Genomic DNA, 18,298 nt, shown 5'->3' on the forward strand with positions numbered 1-18,298 from the left:
ACACCAGTTTCCTTCAAAAACGTTTGCATCTCAAGTCTCTGCACAGTAAAAGTAGTCACCGGGATTTCCTGTCCCTGTAGAGTCATCACAGAGTGGTACTAAGGGAAAACACTTGTTTTACAGACCTCTAAGAGGTGATAATTTTCAAGATGCGATCCGCTGAAGAAGCCTTCCAGCCAAATCAGAAGGTCCTTGGTAGGCTGCCGTACAGAGGAGCTGTGTGTTGGTAGTGCGGTTTCTCACACCATAATTACGTAAAGAAGCACATAACTTTTCTTTTAACAGAAGACTATATGTGCTGATTGTTATGTTAGCTTACTGATAAACTTACCACCAGTGCACGTATTCTTTGCCTCGCTCCTGGGGAGCATCGATGCATCACCTTTCTATTCTGAAGAAATTTCCAGTGCTGTGTAATTGGCACTGTTGGGAATCAAAGGGAAAAAGCAACAGGCAGCAGATGATCTTTCAGAGCTGCTCTGACGGTGCATGAGCTGGCGTGGGGCTTGGGAGACGGCCATCTGGTTAAGTGGTGGAATGATGTGAGACTGAGGTGAGGAAATGTTGCTGGAGGGAAATCACAACCAACAGCTCGGCCACAGGGTAAAGCAAGAGTAGCATTTGTAACTGGTCAGTAGCAAGGTAGAGGATGGGAGAGCAGAGAAAAGGACAGAAGAAAGGGACATCTAATCTCCCACATAAAGGCTTGCAAGCTGAAGAGTTAAAAAATACAGAAATACTTGCTTTTTGTTTTACACTCTTCCACCAAATAGGATAAACAGATTTAGCATCTAGGGTTCAAAATGCCTGTGGGACACGACAAAGCAGGAGTTCGTCATCACCCCTCACTTAATGCTTTTTCTGTTTCTGTTTTAAAGTCATTATTTTCACCGACCACACACATTTATGCTTGCATAAGCTATAGCTTAGTATAGTACTATGGATTCCTCTGATGTCCAGCAGAAGTATCTTGTTCCAGCCTTCTGTAACCAGGGGGTCAAACCAGCTGTAGCGGAATTGCCTCTACTTTCAATGTGTATGTGCGTGACAGAGCCCAGGTATCAATGTGGTTGTGAAGACTGCACTCCAAAAGAAGCCTTCACTTTCTTCAGGAGAAGGTCTAAGGAAAGGAAGTCTAAGAAACTTCGGGAGAAAGTCTAAAATTAATCCTTCCGTTCCACCTGCTGATGATTTAAAATGGGCTTCAGGTTTGGCAGAGGAGCTTTTCAAGGGAGAACTGAATTTTCCAGGGAGTAGCTAAAGAAGTACAGGCAGATGAAAACTACTGTTTTCCAGTAGTGCCCTTTTTGGAAGTTCCTCCCAGCCTAAGAAACAAGAAACCATGCCACACATAAGAGGGGGCTCTGTGCCATTGCTGTGGCAGGTTAGCAAACGCTGCTCTAACCCACTAGCCCTGCTAGACTTCACCTTTCTTGTATCCCTCCTTGACCTCTGTTCTGTGTATTTTTCTTCATCACTCCCTGTGCTCATACTTCTGCTGCTCTTATCCCCCAAAACAGGACCCAGTAAGTGAGGACTGGAGTACTTTACCTGGAAAGCTGCACGTTGCCCTTAGAGGACAGCATTGTTCTGGCTCATCAGAGGAGAAGCCTTGTCTGCCTCTGCAAATTCAGGGTGGCACTCCGGAGGACGAGCTTTTCCCATGGCTGTCAGGAATGGGAGAAAACCTCGTAGCGGCTTGGGATGCAGCTGTAGATATTTGGAGGCAGGGAGAGAGGAACGCTGGGGAGTAGTGGTTGAAGACCACTGATAAATGGAGATGTAACTGGGGTGCTTGCTTCTCTGCCTGGTACGGTTTTCATTGCTATGAAGCAGCAGGCCGCTAACTCAGGGTTAACAGAGGCTTTTTGTGGTGAGACAGAAAGCGAGAGTGTGTGGGTCTATTACAGACTTTAATAGGGTAATTTGAAGGCAGGCACGTTAAGACTTTGATCTACTTCTTTTCATTTTTTAATCCATTTGCAAAGTCTGTGTAAACAGAGCTGTGAAAATGGAGTGTGGTTTGGTTCTGCTATGAGCAAATTTCACCTTGGCTGTGTGTCCGTCTCTTAAACATTGGCACTGTCTGAAGGACAGATAGGAAAAAATATCGGGCAGTTCCACTTCCACAAATTATGCTCATCATCATCCATCCTCCATTTTTTCTGTCGTCACTTTGTTTCATAGTATAATATTTTACGTACATTTTTAATTTAAATGTTAAACACTACTCTAGTGCTTCATTAGGAGTTTCTGTAGTCATTTACTTTTAATTAAATAGCTTCATTCAAAGTCAGCAAGACTTCTCGCTTGTGCTGAAGTTAAGCCCCCGCTCTGCTGCGTGAGAGCGAGCCGACTTGCCGGGCTGCGGCGTGCAGGACCTGAGCCTTGCTTTTGGATGAGGTTACGCTTTGGGAAGTCACCCGTTTCCAGCCCTCCTGACGCAGAGGCTTTAAGGAGAAGTAGAGAAAAGGGCATGCACTCGTTTGAGCAGCATACAAGCCCCCAGCCAGGTTTTACTGGGGGCTGCCAGGCCTATCTGGGTATCTTCTGCTGACCTTGTTATGGCCATCAGGACACACTTACCAAATGGAGTCGTTGCCAGGCAGTCACATTAACGAACGGCTAGCGTTAATTTGCCCTTTGAAAATGAAGAAATCAATATGTTGATCCAGTTGGAAATCCCTTTACTCACAAAACAGTCTACCCCAAACCCCTCCATGTAATTAAGGCTAAAGCCAAATTTTGTTTGGGTGAAACGCGCAATCTGTCTGCTGCCTAAGCTTTGCTGAATGAAGTTCTCCCCTAATGGCGCAGGGAGCAGCTGTCACGCTGTTGCTCTAATAACCATGAGACAGAATGATTAAATTTCCATCAATCATTTTGCATTATCAGAATAGGTCATTTTAATAAGATGTTATCATAGGATCAGTGTCTAGCACCTTAGACAGGAGAGGGGCAGAGATGGAGAGTCATCTCGTGACAGCCTTTTGGTGATCTCCCTTGCAGGAGATGTTGGTCTAGATTAAACCAGCGGTCCCCCTAAATCCACCATTTTTCATGAGGGTGCCTGATACCAGGATCTTTTGAGAGTAAAGACATTCCTGTAATCAACTCAAGTGGCTTTTTGGTTTTAGCAAATTTCCCTTGTTCTTGCACTGTATAAAAAAAAATCACCGATCATTCATCTTGGGGGAAATCCTCAGCAAGTTGTAAGTGAAGTGGTGTGGGGGACTAAGCCCTGGTTTCAGAAGCCATTTCAGAGCCAGAAGTTACATGCTCAGCAATGTGGATGGCTACCAAGTGAGCTTTCTGAAGATGTGAAAAGTTTTCATGGGTGTGTTTCAATGTACACACTGTCCAAAACCCTACTTGGTGCCTGACTATGTCTTTAAGCCTTTGGGTACCTTTAAAACCTGGCCTCTTAGCCGCCTTGGTTGAAAAGTTCGTTTCAGCATTTAACCTACTTAGTGTGTCCCTTTGTAGTCATCTCCGTGCTGCATCCAAGGTGTCTTTCCAGTCTCCCTCTGCAGAGAAGTTTCATGGCTACACTATCAGCTGGACCCTAACTCTGTTTTTAGAGCCAAGTGGACCCTGTCTGTTGACAATGTGTTGTATGAGCAGGAAAATGGAGAACTCCAAAGTCTGAACCAAAATTCATGGTTCCTCGCTGCTTCTCTTGAGCAGCCTCCTTTGCCTGTCCTTCAAGAGTGGTAGTTGATATCAAACGCTGACCTAAGATTTGTCCAGCTTTTCGGTGACGATGGGAAAGGGTGATCGTGAAAAATGGAGAAAAGCTGGAGGATCCTTCCATACTTCACCTGGAAATGTGCTTAACAAATAGACAACACACTGGGTTTCTGTAAATCAGACTTGGCCGTTGTTTTTCTTTGAACAGAGGGTTTTTTCTTTCCTGCTTGGGAGCAGCTAAGCCAGCAAAGAAGCACACTCAGACCTTAACAAGGGAGAAGCGTTCTCAGGCAGGGTCACAGTGCAATTTATTCTTTGCTGTAAGTTTGAAGCTTCTGGGTGCAAATAAATCAAAATTGCTTGTCAGTGTAAGCTGTTGTTGGGTTTGAAGGTTTGCTTGGTTGCTTTTTTTGTTGTGGTTTTTATTCTACATGCAGCAGTCTCACTGTCTTCTCTTCTTTTTCTTCTTCCTCTCCAGGCCCTCAAACTGACACGAGATGTAGAGAGAGAACCCTTTGCCAAATCTGCTGTCAGCAAGTGGACAGTGATACTGTTTACAGCTTGAGACCTTTGTGAACCCTGCATTATTTTCCTAACGAAGCAGACTGTTAATAGGCCCCTTACCTGAGTGAAGATCCTCTTTGGGTTTTTTTTTGTTGTTGTTTTGTTTTTGGTTTTTTTTTCTCTCTCTTTTTATTTTTTTTTGGGAATTGAACTTGTTCTGAAGTATGCAAAATCTTCCTTTTCTGGGATGGCCAAGCACCTGCTGTGGAGCCAATGTTCAGCACCATCCTGTTGAGAACACACTGTGTAGCCTTTGCAGTAGTTACTTGTCAATGAGTATGTGGTGTTTCAATATATTAATGGTTTATGGGATGTTTTAAGTTGGCTTTTCTTTTTGGAGGTTTTTCCCCTTCTGTCCACCCTCCTCCCGCACAACCTCCAGTTTGATTTCCGTAGATTTTTTTGACCATTTTTGCTTTCTTACCCTGGGGAATCTGAAGTACTGCGCGCGCGTAAGGAAATGATCATAACCCAACGCTGCTCAGACATAAGCATTTGTTATACCCATCAACCAGCTGAAATCCAGAGAGGGGTGATATGTGTGGTCTCTTTGTTTGTTGGGTTGGTTTGATTGTTTCTTTCTTAGTTCTTTCCTTAAATTTAATGGTACACCCCTCTTTTTCCTTAAGCGTCAAACCAGGGTTGATTGCAAAACAAGGGAAACCGGTGTGTTTGCCTCTTGGCTCGTGAGGACGGACTGACAGCGGGTGCCGTTGCCCACACGTGCACCGAGGCGGGAGCTGTTTGCCGCACGCCGGAGCAGGCTCCCCTCCTGCCTTATGTTAGCAGGGCCGCCCCTACTGCCGCAGTGAGCTGGTGAGGAGTTATAAGCTGAGCTGCCAGACAAGCTGAACATAGCCACCTGTAAAGATGTGTTTGAAAAAGCGAAGATGAAGGGAAATATGCCGCTTTGCAGAAAAGCTAAGCGTAGAGGCTGGGCATCGGCAGGTGACTTGCAGTGACAATGCCGGGAGTTGAGGCACAGGTTGTTGCACGGTATGTTACTGCATCAGTGATCCTTTTTGTTTGTTTGTTTTGAACATATTCTTGATTATTTTTTTCCTTCTCATTATGTATAATCTGTTGCGGCAGGAGAAGCAGGAGAGGGAATGGCAAGGTGACAGTATCATACAAATGGCTTTTCATATGAGCATAGATTGTAACAGGATAAATGACACTGAAAGAAAAGGCAGTTTTATATATTTTGCTTCTAAGATTTTCTTTTGTAAAATGAATAATAATTAATAATAATAATGAATAAAAGGTATGGTGCTGTATAGATCCTCTCTATAATCTGGAATGTTTGATTACTTTTTGTTAGTATCTTGAGGGGGGAGGGATAAAAAAAAGAGGGGAAAACACCAATGGTACATAGGAACTCAGTATGAAGAGGTTCTGAATAGGACAGTGTATACATAATTCTCCAGAGCGATATATGAAGTTTTTTTTTCTTTGCATAAAAGCATTATGCATATAAATATATAAATATATTTTATTATGTACAGAAATGGATCATTATGCATGGATGTTAGGAAAACAAACTAGCATTTTAACCCAAGGTCGCAGTGCATGAGTTCCCACCGACACGTGTTCCATGCAATGTGGAGTGACTCCCCCTCGCCACTGCCACCGCACGCACACAGTCATGCACGCACACGCGCGCACACACACACACACACACACACACACACAAGCATTCATGGGCCCTTCCTCGCCCCTTACTTTCCAGGTCCCTGAGGTGATATTGGTGAAACAACAGCTCCTAGTGTGATGGAAGTTTTGGTTTTGTATCGTAGCCCCCACGCTGTTCTCTTGTAACGATGCACCTCTTGGTTTCCCCCCGCAGTTATGACAGTGTAGGCTCTGTGCAGTTGTGGTTATTGTAGCCCTGTAGCATATCAACTCTTCCAAGCAGCCAAGGTTTTATCATTCACCTTTTAAAAAACCTTCCCTTTTCTTTTTACACTGAGGTGGTGTATTTGTCAGCGTGGGGACTAGTTTATTGACTTTGTTGGAGTCAGCTGATGCTCATTGCCCATCTCTGTCAGCAGCCAGCTACCCAGGATGCTGGTGTGGCACAGCAGTTGCCTGGGCTAGGAGTCTCTGCTTATTGGGATCCAGTTGCAGGCACCTTTTACCAAAATTGGTCGAGAGCTTTATCTCCGGCCTCCTCTGACCGTCTAGCATTAGCTCCCCGGTTCCCAGTACACCCCAAAATGCGAGTGTACACTGAAGGACTTACCTGAGCTCGTCTGTGACTGCTGCCCTGCAGCTGGGCTCGTTCCCCTGCCCCGTGGTTTTGGTCACCAGCAGAGCTCACTCGGCAGTGCCCCGTGCCAGGCTACAGCATTTGGCCCCTGCACGGGTGAGCTTCCGGTGAGACCCCAGGTGGCTGCCCGAAGACCACCAACCAAGTCACTGACAGCACCAGTAAGGCCTGACTTGATGGTATGGCCGTGGTGACCAAAATCCATCATTTTAATGTTTTTCTTGGTACAGATGCAGTTCTTGTCAAAGGCAAGGGAAGGCCTGTTAGCTTAAACCAAACGGGGGCAACTTCTGCTCTGCTACGGCAGTTCGATGGAGCTAGCTCCTGCTGGCAGAAATAAGAGAGAAAACTATGGTCTGCTCTGTTCAGAAAATGGAGGAAGACCAGGACAGATTCAGAGACAGCCTGTCAATGGAAAATAATTTAAAAAAAAATAAAAATCAAAGCATTAGCAGCTGAAAGGCTTAACCTGCCTCCCAGCAATGCCAAGGAGGGCATTTCCATTGGCATGTCTGGGACACATTGGGCCTCTGCTTTTGAGAACATCCTGGTACTCACCGAAGAGGAGTGGACTTGGCCAACCTCTTCAGCTTTGGTTTGGTTTCCGTTGCTCTTTTTTTCATGGCCAAAATTTTCAAACAGAAGTGCCTGGTATCAGGCATGGGGGACTCCAGCATGGTCACAGGGGGTGAGCTGCTCTGTCCTTGTCGCTTCTCAAAGGAAGGAGGGATGTCAGGTCCCCCAGGCCCAGGGGAAGGTCACCATCCTCTATGCCTGCTGAGGTGCCCAGCAAATGCCCTCCTCTCCAGAGGTGCTAAATAAATCTCGCTGAATTCAAAGAGCCACTTATGTAGGTGTCAAAATATGAATTTTAATTTCCAATTTTGGGAACCAACCTTTTGAAAACTTTGGCCTTTGAGTCTTTAAACATGTTTATGTGTAGAAGTTTTCCTTCTGAAACTATGTAAAACAGATAAAGGTCCAGAACAATTACGTAGGTACTGTTCAAAAACTTGGTCTAAAAGAGTGACATTTATGCAGTTCCTAGTCACAGGTTTGGGGCTTGATTTAATAATTGTGTAAAAAAAATTCTCTTGAGAATAATTGGGTAGTTGACCACTGCCTAACTCCGGAAATTTTGTGCCACCGCTTCAAAAAGTTACCTTTTAGGTCATGTATTTCTCTAAAATTATGTCATTGCTTGGCAATTGGTGTCCTGTAATTGTTTCTAGTACACAATCTACATTAGGAATTGCCAACAGATGTGAAGGGGGACCAGATACATTTCGTTACTATGGGTTGGAAGAAAATGGATTGTACATTTGGCTTCACATGTTTAACTTTTTTTTTAAAAAAAGTTGCATGATTGGAAAAAATATGTATACAGTATCTGTAAAACTGTTTTATCTGTTTTTGTTTCAAGCCATGTAAATTGGAAGAATATTAAATCCACAGCCTTATCGCGCATGGCCGTCTTTACATACCGAAGAGCTAAACAGTTTATACTTTTCATTTGGGCTATCTTGTACTTTCATTTGAAAGCAGACACTCTCATGTTGCAGTCTTACTGAGGATTTTATATTTTAAAAAAAAAAAAAAAAAAAAGATGCTGCCCTGGAGGAATATACTACCTTTACTACACAGAGGTTGGAAGGAAGTTTGTTTTGGAGCAAAACCTGCCCCTTTCCAAACGAAGTAGAGACGCAGTGCTTACTCCACTTGGTGTTAGTAGATATTGCCTTGTGTATTCCATTTTAAATTGTAATCTAGTTTGTAAAAGAGATGGTGACGCATGTAAATAAAGCATAATGGATCTCTACATTGCATATTTGTCTTCGCTCTGTTTCATTGTGTCATGGATGGACATCTAAATGCGGGACGTGGAAAAGGGGTGACTTTCTAAGCAGTGGGTGAAACCGGCTGGGGAGATGTTTGGGGCTGGGGAGGGGGCCTGATCTGGAGTCTGTAAACGTTTATTTACATGGGCCTCTACACTTCAACTCTTCAGCCAAGCCAGCATAGTTTTGGTGGTCAGGTAAGCCCCAATGAGATCATTTACTGCTGCTAAAAATCACAGAGATCGCTTGATTTTGTGGGGCAGGGGCGATTGTCCCCTGGGATGGTGGCTGCAGCCCAGCTCACCCATCCTGGGAGACAACCAGCCCGACTGCAAGTCGATCAGGAGAAGAGTTACACCCTCTGTGGGCTTGGCTGGGTTTCAAACTGTCTTTGAAAAATGTCTGGAGTACTTGAAACCACGCATTGGGGATTTGGGATAAGAAAACCAGCAGCCTGACTCAGCAGAAAGTTACACCGAGGGCTCTGGCCAAGGCACAGGGGAACGTGCTGAGAAACATGAGACACGTTGACAAAAAACTCTTCTCCCACCCTGACGGGAAGCCACAGATGTATATGGTTTTCTGGAGTCATTTTTCAAGAGCAAGTGAGATTTTCAAGAAAGAGGAGCCTTTACACAGGGCAGGGAGGGGTTTTGCATGACTCTGGGGGGACGATGGCCGTGTTGTCCGTGTAAAGCCCACGGGAGCATTGTGTTGACGCCTTGCAGTGTAAAAAGTAGCTTGGGGATGTCCCTTGTTTAACATAGCAAGAGCTCTTCAGGCTTTGCCCTAACTAGCCTGAAAGATTACAAGATCTGGTTAGAAAATAGCCTTTGACCAGGATGAAGCATGCATTGGTCTTCCCAGAGTGAGAGCATGCTTGTCCTGCAGCAATTGCAGCTTCTTCTCAAAAATGGAGCTGTTTTGCTTGATTTTTCTGAAGGCTCCTCCAGGAGTGCTCTGCAGGGAAGGACCTGTGTCCTCTGCCTCGTTGGCATCGCCCCACTGGTATTTGAGACAAATGATGCGAGCATTTGGCCTGGTGAGGTGCCAGGTGGAAGGGCTTCAGCTTTGGCCTGAATTTAGGTAGCGATGATGAGCTGATCAAATCCTGTGCAAATTTTGTGCTGAACCTACTTGGTTGTGTTGTGCAACGCCTTAGCTGTGACCTTGGGTTCATCCAGCCTTGGAATAGATCATTCTTATCTTTCAGAGTACTTTCAAAATAAGTCCAAACATTTTAAACTTCTCCAAGTTGTCCCAGAAGACAAAAGGCTTTTCGAGCTGCTGCTGAGACTGGTGAGGCAACCGAGAGCTATTTTGGGAGCTCCCCACCACATATGCTGAGTTGCGAGTTTGACCAGAGCAGGGAAAACAGTGTTTTACAGCTCTTGTTTGGCTACCGCTGCCGAGGAAGTTAGGGGTGCTTGCAAGAAGGTTGAGATAAGCAAATCTGGGAGGCTGCCTCTTTTTCTGGTGGAGTCATCATGACTGGTATCTCCCTGTTCAAAAGGAGGACTTCTTGGGTGAAGCAGAGCCCAAGCCAGATGGAGTAGATACCACTCTGGCCGGCGCACAGATTCATCCCCCTGCCAGCGGCTCCTGCAGTGTCTCATCGCTTCTCTGTTTGCGTGACCCAGCCCACAGAGCTTTTTTCCCACTGGCTCTGCCTGTGGAATTTTTTAAAATGAAAATAATTTTATCATGTAAACACGAAACATAGAAAATTCCATTAGAACAACAACAACAAACTTTTTTTTTTTTTCTGCTGTTTTACTGCAGAAAACTTTGGAATTGTCTGACAAAATTCAGAAACTCAGTTTCAGATTTTTTATTTCCACACTTGGATTTTCTGTTCATACTAATGACACCGGTAGCTTTGCATGTGCCGCAGCATTTACTTATTAGAACAAAGCGTCTCCTGCTTTTATTGTTTGATGCTTTGATGACATACCAAGGAACCGATTTAATCTAGGAAACAAGACAGAGTGTCTCAATTCAATAGGAACAATTGGCCTAAATGAGGGCAGCTGTTGTAACATTCTTTTAGTGTTACATTATGCCGTGCAGATTTAAAGATACCTATATCCTGTGAATGATGTGGTGAAATGGGGAAAAACAGTAGGAATATATGACATCTCATAAAATCTTTCCAATTTCCAAGGCAAGTACGATCCTGATCATGATTCTTCCTCCCTCCACCTCTAATTATCACCTTTTTTTAGTTGCTACCTTAAAACTTCAGCTTTGCTGAAATTCAGAGCATAAGGCAATTCCCAAGTGCTGCCTTTCCCTGGGGACCAGCGTTGCGGCACGCCGCCCTGCTTTGCACACCCTGATGGGCGTTGAGGCTGCTGCCGGCACCCGTGGTGCACGGCACCGCATGGATGTCAGACTTGGGCTCTGTTTCACACCCTGGGGGCCACCGTAAGCCCTGTAAGACCTCCGTGCTGAGGCAGGAGGATGGGGAGGAATGTCAGTGGAAGCGAAGCATGGGAGATGCCAGCACCCTGGTCTGGTATTCATGTGTCACATGGGACCTCTCTGAAGCTTCATCTGCTACATGGACAATGACTCCTTCTTCTGTTTGTAACCACCTTGGAAAAGGACAGCGTCGGTTAGAAAGTGCTAATTAAGAAATATGATTGTACTCTGACTTCTGACCTCCAGAGCAAAAGATGGAGCAAAACTCTGCATCGACATGGCCATCTCAGAGGTCCTCCCTGGGGGGCAGCAGAGGATGCTGCTTTCTGACACTTTCCCCTTCAGAAGGGCAAGGTCCAGCCTTTCCAAGCCCTTGCTGTGAACAACGGGGTTAGTGTCTGGGCAGCCTCTCACATTGTGTTTGTTGTTTCAGTAGAAAATTCACACTTCAGCAGCACTTTATTTTAAATCTCTATAGGCTTCTCTTACTTAGGCTATCCAGGCTTCTACACCATTGACTAATTCATGGATGAATGTCCCGTAGAAAAGTCAGTCGTTAGAAAGCAACTCATAAAAGACATAATTTTTTTTTAAGTAGTTATTTTATTCATTAAATGAACCCCATTGTCATTCACACTTCTCTTGAGAGTCATACTTGCAATAACAAACTGTGTTATCAACCTCAGCGTGCATCTGTTAAGTAAAATGGATGGTGAGGCTGTCTCTTTTATACAGAAGTTTTCGCTATGCACTGTCACTCAGCCTAGCAGACTCCTATGGAAATCCACAATTTAAGTCAAAACTCTACTGTGCCTGAGTGGTTATAAAATTATAGTGGCTTTCAGAGCTAGGAGTCTTTTCCTGGTGAAGCCATCTCCCCGTCAGGTGTCTGCTTGGAAACTGCTTCTTCTAGGACTACAGCTAGAAGGAGAAGGTAGCACAGGGGAAGGTTAGATGTGGATGTACAGGGGGTCTTTGCAGTGAAGTTGTGTTTGCTCTGTGGCCGGGGTAAGGTGGGCTACCTTGTTGTCACCAAAGGGTCAGTGGAAGCTAGCTCACCACGGAGTAAAAGCAGGTATGTGGGAAGTTGTTCTGGAGAGCTAATACAGGTAAACCCAAAGTCTCGCTTCCCCTTTCTCTGTCTCATCCATAGCTAGCATTTGAGGTGAACCCGTTTCACTGTTTTTCACCTGAGGACATCAAGGTGACAAGCTGTCTGCAGAAAGTGCCCTGAATTGCTGGATCTTGGAGGACTTGGCTGAGACTATGTCGGTACATTTCCAGCTTCTTAACGCTCCTGCCTGAATATCTTCACTTTGCCACAGTCTCTTCACCTTACCTCACCAAAACTTTGTTCCCTTCTTGAGAGTGGGCCCTAGGGACAATGACATGCTGTGGCTTTTAGCAGGAACCTCTCTCAGTTTGGCTTTCCCTCACAACTGCATGTGTGAGGAGCAGGGGGGCTTGCTCCCACCTTACCTGTCTCATGGACTGTGCCTCCAAGTGGGCTTTTCTGTGTGTGCAGAGAAAAACACAAGAGATGTGAGCATACAGGAATGGCAAATAAGGCAGCACATGAAAAGGGCCTAATGAAATCCTACCCTTTAAGTGATATGGGTGCCATGGGGGCACCTGAACCACTCCTTCATGCTCTTCAATCATTCTTCATGTCTGAAGTCACAGTGTTTCCCATTGCTATCAGCAATGGTCTTCCTAACTTTTGATCACCATGAGCCTTTCTTTGAAAAAAAAAAGTTCTTTTTTTTTCTTTTTTTTCATTCTCTGACATTTTTACATTCTCTGTTTTTCTAAAAATGCTTAAAACATTTGTGGGGTCACTAATGTCAGTTGTGGATATGATTATTTTTCATGATGTTTTTATACAAGCAAGAAGTGCAGGTAACACAGTCACCTGGCAAGAACTTGTTACCAGAATGACTCGCTGCATTCTAGCTGCGCTGGCAAGAAGCGCTCTCTTGTTTGCTGCTTCCAGCTACGTCTGAGTCCGAAGACAGTTTGCTGGTCTAGCTATGTCAGCCACCTTCTCCTAACATCATAGGCTAAACCTTGAGCATTGCTTCACGTGGAATAGCAAGTTTGCAGCCCATGTGAACTGGTGGCTGTATCCAAAGGTCTGCTAAGGTCAGGAGATGCAGAGCTGAGAGTAAGTACAAATGGTTTGTAGACCTCTTACCAGGCGTGGCTTCTCAAAGGGACACGAGCACACTGCTTCGGAGCAAACCGCTGCACACAAAGGAATGGGGAAAAAAATGAATGTCTTGCTCTTTTTAGAAGTGTCTCGCTTTTTTTGTGCTCTGCCAAGTCTTTCTGTGAGAAATGGATATTGTGAAGCAGTTTCATACAGCCTAGAACAACCATCTTGGTTGTTGGTGCCTGCTGTGGCCATGGTGCCTGCCTAACAGCAGCGCTGGCACTTGTGACCAGTAATACTTCCCTGGGCTGTAATCTGCAAAATAAAATTTACAAACTCTGATTCTCTCTGTTTCAGTGAGTTGAGAATCCTGCCAACTCTTCTTCTTGAAGGTGAACAGAATTTGAACATTTTATGCTGATCGCCTCATCCATGAGCTAACAAAAGGCTTATCTGTTTCTTTTCCATTATAATTGACAGTCCTCTGTAGACACATGTTCAGCATGTCAAGACTAACTTAAAGGTCAAATTTATCATACAGGCAGATTGGAGGAGCTCATGGTTGAGGAAGGACCATCTAAAAGTGCCTTGTCTAACATTTCTGTACACAGACATGTAGACCCCACACACCTTTCTTCTTGGCCTAGCCTTGTCTCAGACATCACCCCTGTGACAAGAGTCTCGGGACAAAGCTGTACTAGAAATGTTAAATGTGGGTTGAATCTGGCACCTGGAATACAAGATAATAAGAGTCTGAACAAAGGAGATGTATTCGGAAATGGATAGAGCGGAATTTCATTCTTCTGACCCCTCTTAACTGAAATCTTGCTTACACCAAACTGCTGAAGTACCTTGTTTGTGTTTTAAGCAGTTTACTCCCAAATTTTGTTTATCCAAGCATCGGTCTGTGCTGCACCAGAGAAAGTGTACAGACCCCTCCATCTCACTGCACAGGTCAGTGTTCAGCACAGGTGCTGCAACAGCCACTAACGATACCTGAAGCAAACCCTGGGGACCTTCGTACCCTGCACACGGGACAGTTATCCGCAAGCGATGGCTCGTAACGCCACGCACCCTGGGCACGTGCTGAGCCTTGCTCAGAGTACAGCTCCCAGTGAAAGTGCTGCCTGTGCTCGGCTTCTTCACACAAAATGAATGTATGAAACTCAAAATATAATAAAACTGTAGGTACGGCTGACAGTGTGAACTGAGTGGGGAAGGCGGATAACTTCCCCCAACTAAAATCAGTATCTTCAGCAGCATCCCCTCTGCCCCATTTGGTAGGGCGTTATGGGACACAGACACTTCTGTTGGGAAATGGTGATCAGCTTAAGTCCCTTTCCCCCGGGGGTTTCTCTGCTGTACCCCACAGGCTTTTTGGCCAAGTGTCAGTTTTCAGCCTCTCCCCCCTCCTCCTGGCAGAACCACAGGTGGTGGCTGTAGAGGGGAATTTGGAGGTAGAAAGCAGTGCTTGACTGGACACTTCGACAACTATCAGCTATTACATGTGCGTTTCCAAAGCAGGGCCTGCACGCTATCTCCCCTCCCACCTGTCCCATCCTCCTCCTCTGAGCCTAATCGCATGCCACACTTGTCCCTGAGTCCCCATGCCGCCTGCCCCACCCAGCCTTGGCTGGATGCCTGTGGCCGTGGGGGCCTGGACACCCGAAAGTTGGCAGCAACCTCTGATTGCTGGCATCTCAGCCAGCCCAGCCACTGGAGGACACATGTCCCACACCCTAAGCAAGGCCCTCGTGCAGAATGAGGAGTGCCACCACGTGCCACCATGAGCAACTGGGAGGGAAAATCAACTTGATGAAGTTCAGTAGACAGAGATGCACTGCACTAAGGAAGGAGAGATGCACTACACATACGCCAAGTGGGGCGTGAGCAGCAGCACCGGAAAATAGGTGCTGTGGGCAATAATGAGCTAGAAACTGTCTGAGCTCCTGCTGTGGTGTTGTGGCACTGGGGCAGTCCTGGATGCTGGAGCCAACCTGAAGAAAAGCAAGAAGAATGAGCAGAGTCAGTGAGAATGAGAACCTATGAGAAAACTCCAAGGTGCTGGAGCACCTCTCCTATCAGGACAGGCTGAGAGAGCTGGGTCTGTTCAGCCTGGAGAAAAGGAGGCTCCAGGGAGACCTTACAGTGGCCTTCCAGTACCTCAAGGGGGCCTACAGTAAAGTTGGGGAGAGACTGTTCAGCAGGGTCTGTTGCCATAGAACGAGGGGTAATGGTTTTTAAATATAGGGAAGTAGATTCAGATTAGACATTAGGGAAAAAAAATTTACATTGAGGGTGGTGGAACACTGGCACAGGTTGCCCAGAGAGGTGGTGGATGCCCTGTCCCTGGAAACGTTCAAGGCCAGGTTGGACTGGGCTCTGAGCAACCTGATCTGGTTGGAGATGTCCCTGCTCCTTGCAGGGGGGTTGGACTAGATGACCTTTAAAGGTCCCTTCCAACCCAAACTATTCTGTGATTCTATGATTCTAAGCCTGATTTTATTTGTTAGAACAGGGACACAAACTGCCCTTTACATTGAAGACTACTAAAAACCCCCTTCTGCCCACTAAGGAGACAACATAGCTGTGTTTCACCTGTAGCAAAATATAGGTTATGTTGTAGCTACGAGGAGAATTAATACATTTCCTAGAGGTGTGGAACTCTCTTCATTAAGGGTGTTTTGGGGAGCAAAGTGTTTGCCTGGATTTTCATTGTCCCTGCCTTAGAGCAGGTTGATGATTTCCTGAGGTCCCTTCTAACCCCATTCTGCTATGGCTTGCCTTAAAGAGTTAAAATAACTTTAAAAACAAAACAAACAAAAAGAACACAGAGGCTTCTGCCCTTTCCTACCTGAGGCACAGGTCTCTGTGTATAGCAGCAAATTGTTATCTTTTCTCCTGATTTGAGTGTAACAGGTGTTGAGTAATGCTGTCCTGGTGTGTTGACACATGAACCAGGGTGTGCCCCAGACCCCAGAGAGGTATTGATGTAGCACAACCGCCTGCTAAAAATCTGGTATTTAGTTTCCTTCTGCTCTCTAGTGTCTCCCTTTGCCCCCGAAGAAGGTGCATGTTGTCCCTGTTCATTCTCCAGGCACATCTCGCTGCAAACAGAAGTTGCCCTCTCCTGTTCCTGGTGAGACTCAAAGCTCTGAGAAGATGCGCTGCCCCATAGGTTTCCTTTTCCTGATGAAAAGCAGTGCAGGAAGTGCTCCTCCTGGGGCAAGCCGTGCTCCAGCATCTATTGACCCCTCTCATGGCTGGATGCCTGGAAATCAGAAGGACCTTTGAAGGTCCCTTCCAACTCTAACCATTCTATGATTCTATAACTACAGGTAAAAAGGCAGATGTTCCTGCTGTGGGTCAGGTTGGTTTCAGATGTGGCCAGCACCTCTGGTGGAGGGCACACGTTGGCTCTCCCAGCAGGGTCGATGGGCTGGACCAGGAGATGCAAGCAGCAAAGCCCCACCGACCATGAGCAGCAGGGCTGGCATGGGCAGAGACATGGGAGGCAGGGCAGGGAGAGGCAGCTTTGGGTGAGCACTTGCTTATCAGAAAACCCCAGCCTTGGAGAATGACATAGCCTGAAGCCTTTTGGGGTGTCTCCGTCACTGCTGCCAGGCCACCAAGGCTGGTGTCTGGGAGGGCATCCCTCTGGGTCAGGAGGAGCCCAGCAATCATGGGCAAAGCTCAGGCACCCAAGCCAGCGCATGATGGGCTGTGCCAGAGGACAGCAGGGATGCTCATGGTGGGATCAGCCTCATCTCCTGCCAATAGGGAAGAGCAGCCGCTGCCTCCTTGCCCTGCAATGTGGCCAGCAGTAACCCCTCCAAACAGGGTCCCAGCATAATCAGCCAGTAACTTGTACCAGACTTGGGCTCCCAGACAGAAAGAACAAAGGACTGCTTTTTCAATGTTTACATTAGATGTTTATTTTATAGTTCGTTTCACAATCCGTTTCTCTTCTCCCTTTGCTGTGAGTTGATTGATGGTGCTGCAGATCTTATCTGCCTGCCCCACCCAGAGCATGGACTTGGAGAAAAACTTGCCAGGGGTCTCTCCTTGTCCTTCTTGCTCTTTCGTCTACAACTGCCCTGACCTGTGAGTTAAATTAGAGCAGTATCTTACCAACTGCGATAAATTAGTCTCTTGCTCCCTTGTTGCTCGCATTGGTATTTTGAGGGTTGAGTGGTTCAGGGTCTCTTGAAGAAAACAAGAGCAAACAAATATGGCGCAAAGGGCTGCCCTCAACTTCCCTGTGGTTGACTTCTCCCTTGGCTGGACTGGTGGGGTGCGGAGGAGTCCTGACATGCCATGGGACCACAGACCCTGCGCCCTATCCCCTGTACCCCCCTGAGGATGAGGCGCCGTACCTGGCCGCAGGGCAAGTCCTCGGGCTGTTGGGATGGTCAGTGACCCCAGGAGATGGCTGGCATCTTCTCGCCCTGCGCCGTAAGGGACTGTCAGGGCTGCTGGGGTTGACTGGGATTACTTGCTCCGTGGTACATAATTCTGAATTTTATGCTGCTATGTCTTAGCGGGGAGGTGGTTTAGCTTCACCGGTTTAATCAAGGCCTTTCCTCCACAGTTGAACATGCAAAAAAAGACGCACCACATTTTACTGAGAAGATCTGGCGGGAAATCCCTGAGTAAAACTTGGCCTTCCTTGCTGGCTGCGTGCTTTGGAGAAGGATTCACCGCTTCCTCATACAGAGCTGGGTGCTCCCCATGAATAACTGGACCCAACCTTAAAGCAGAAGGAAGTGTATTTAAAAAAACAGAGGTGTGGTAATGACACTATCGCGCCTTATGTGCGTTGTGTAATCGGTGATGTGTGCATGGCTCCTGAAGAGCCTGCTCCCCAGTCACGGCTAAATCACTCCTTGAAAACAACAATAAAATCCTAATAGTCTGACTGGCTGGAGGGGTTTGTTCCTTTTCCTCAGGAAAATGATATTCACCACAAGCAAATGTGTATTTTTGTGGACTGAATGCTCATGCGACAAACACAGTGGCTTGTATACATCCAAGCCAAAAGTTTTGAAAGAAGTTTTCTTCTCCAGTTTTCTTTATCACTGCTCGCTGCCCTGACGATGCCGATGTGAATGGATGGTAAGGAACAGAACAGTTTCACACAGAGGGCACTGAGAACCTGTGGTTACCTAAATTCATAGCTACGTATGTGCCTCCCCGCAAACTTGTTTAGCAATTTAACTCTTTCAAATTGCAGTTGTACCAAGTGGGGGAGTTTAATCTTAAGAAATTGCCTTCATGTTCAACTTGATGCAAACTAGAGTCTAGAAGAAGGGAACGGATTTGGCAATACGTGTTTTTGAGCTCTAGCTCACTGGTCCGAAT

At 46.2% G+C, this 18,298-nt stretch overlaps 1 protein-coding gene across 3 annotated transcripts in view; it reads left to right on the forward strand.

Annotated features, from left to right (window-relative positions):
• FOXO3 (forkhead box O3) overlaps positions 1 to 17,860 on the forward strand; it is a 102,407-nt gene extending 84,547 nt beyond the window's left edge. For 2 of the 3 annotated variants that reach the window (XR_015258094.1, XM_086744184.1), the window contains one exon: positions 4,169 to 8,349. The gene's annotated coding sequence lies outside the window, so the exon portion shown is untranslated. Of the gene's footprint in view, positions 1 to 4,168; positions 8,350 to 17,528 lie in introns of those variants that run through there. The other variant, XM_086744185.1, reaches the window with a different exon arrangement.
• The last annotated feature ends 438 nt before the right edge of the window (positions 17,861 to 18,298 follow it).

Source organism: Chlamydotis macqueenii, chromosome 3 (assembly GCF_036417535.1).
Source record: "Chlamydotis macqueenii isolate bChlMac1 chromosome 3, bChlMac1.mat, whole genome shotgun sequence".
NCBI lineage: Eukaryota > Metazoa > Chordata > Aves > Otidiformes > Otididae > Chlamydotis > Chlamydotis macqueenii.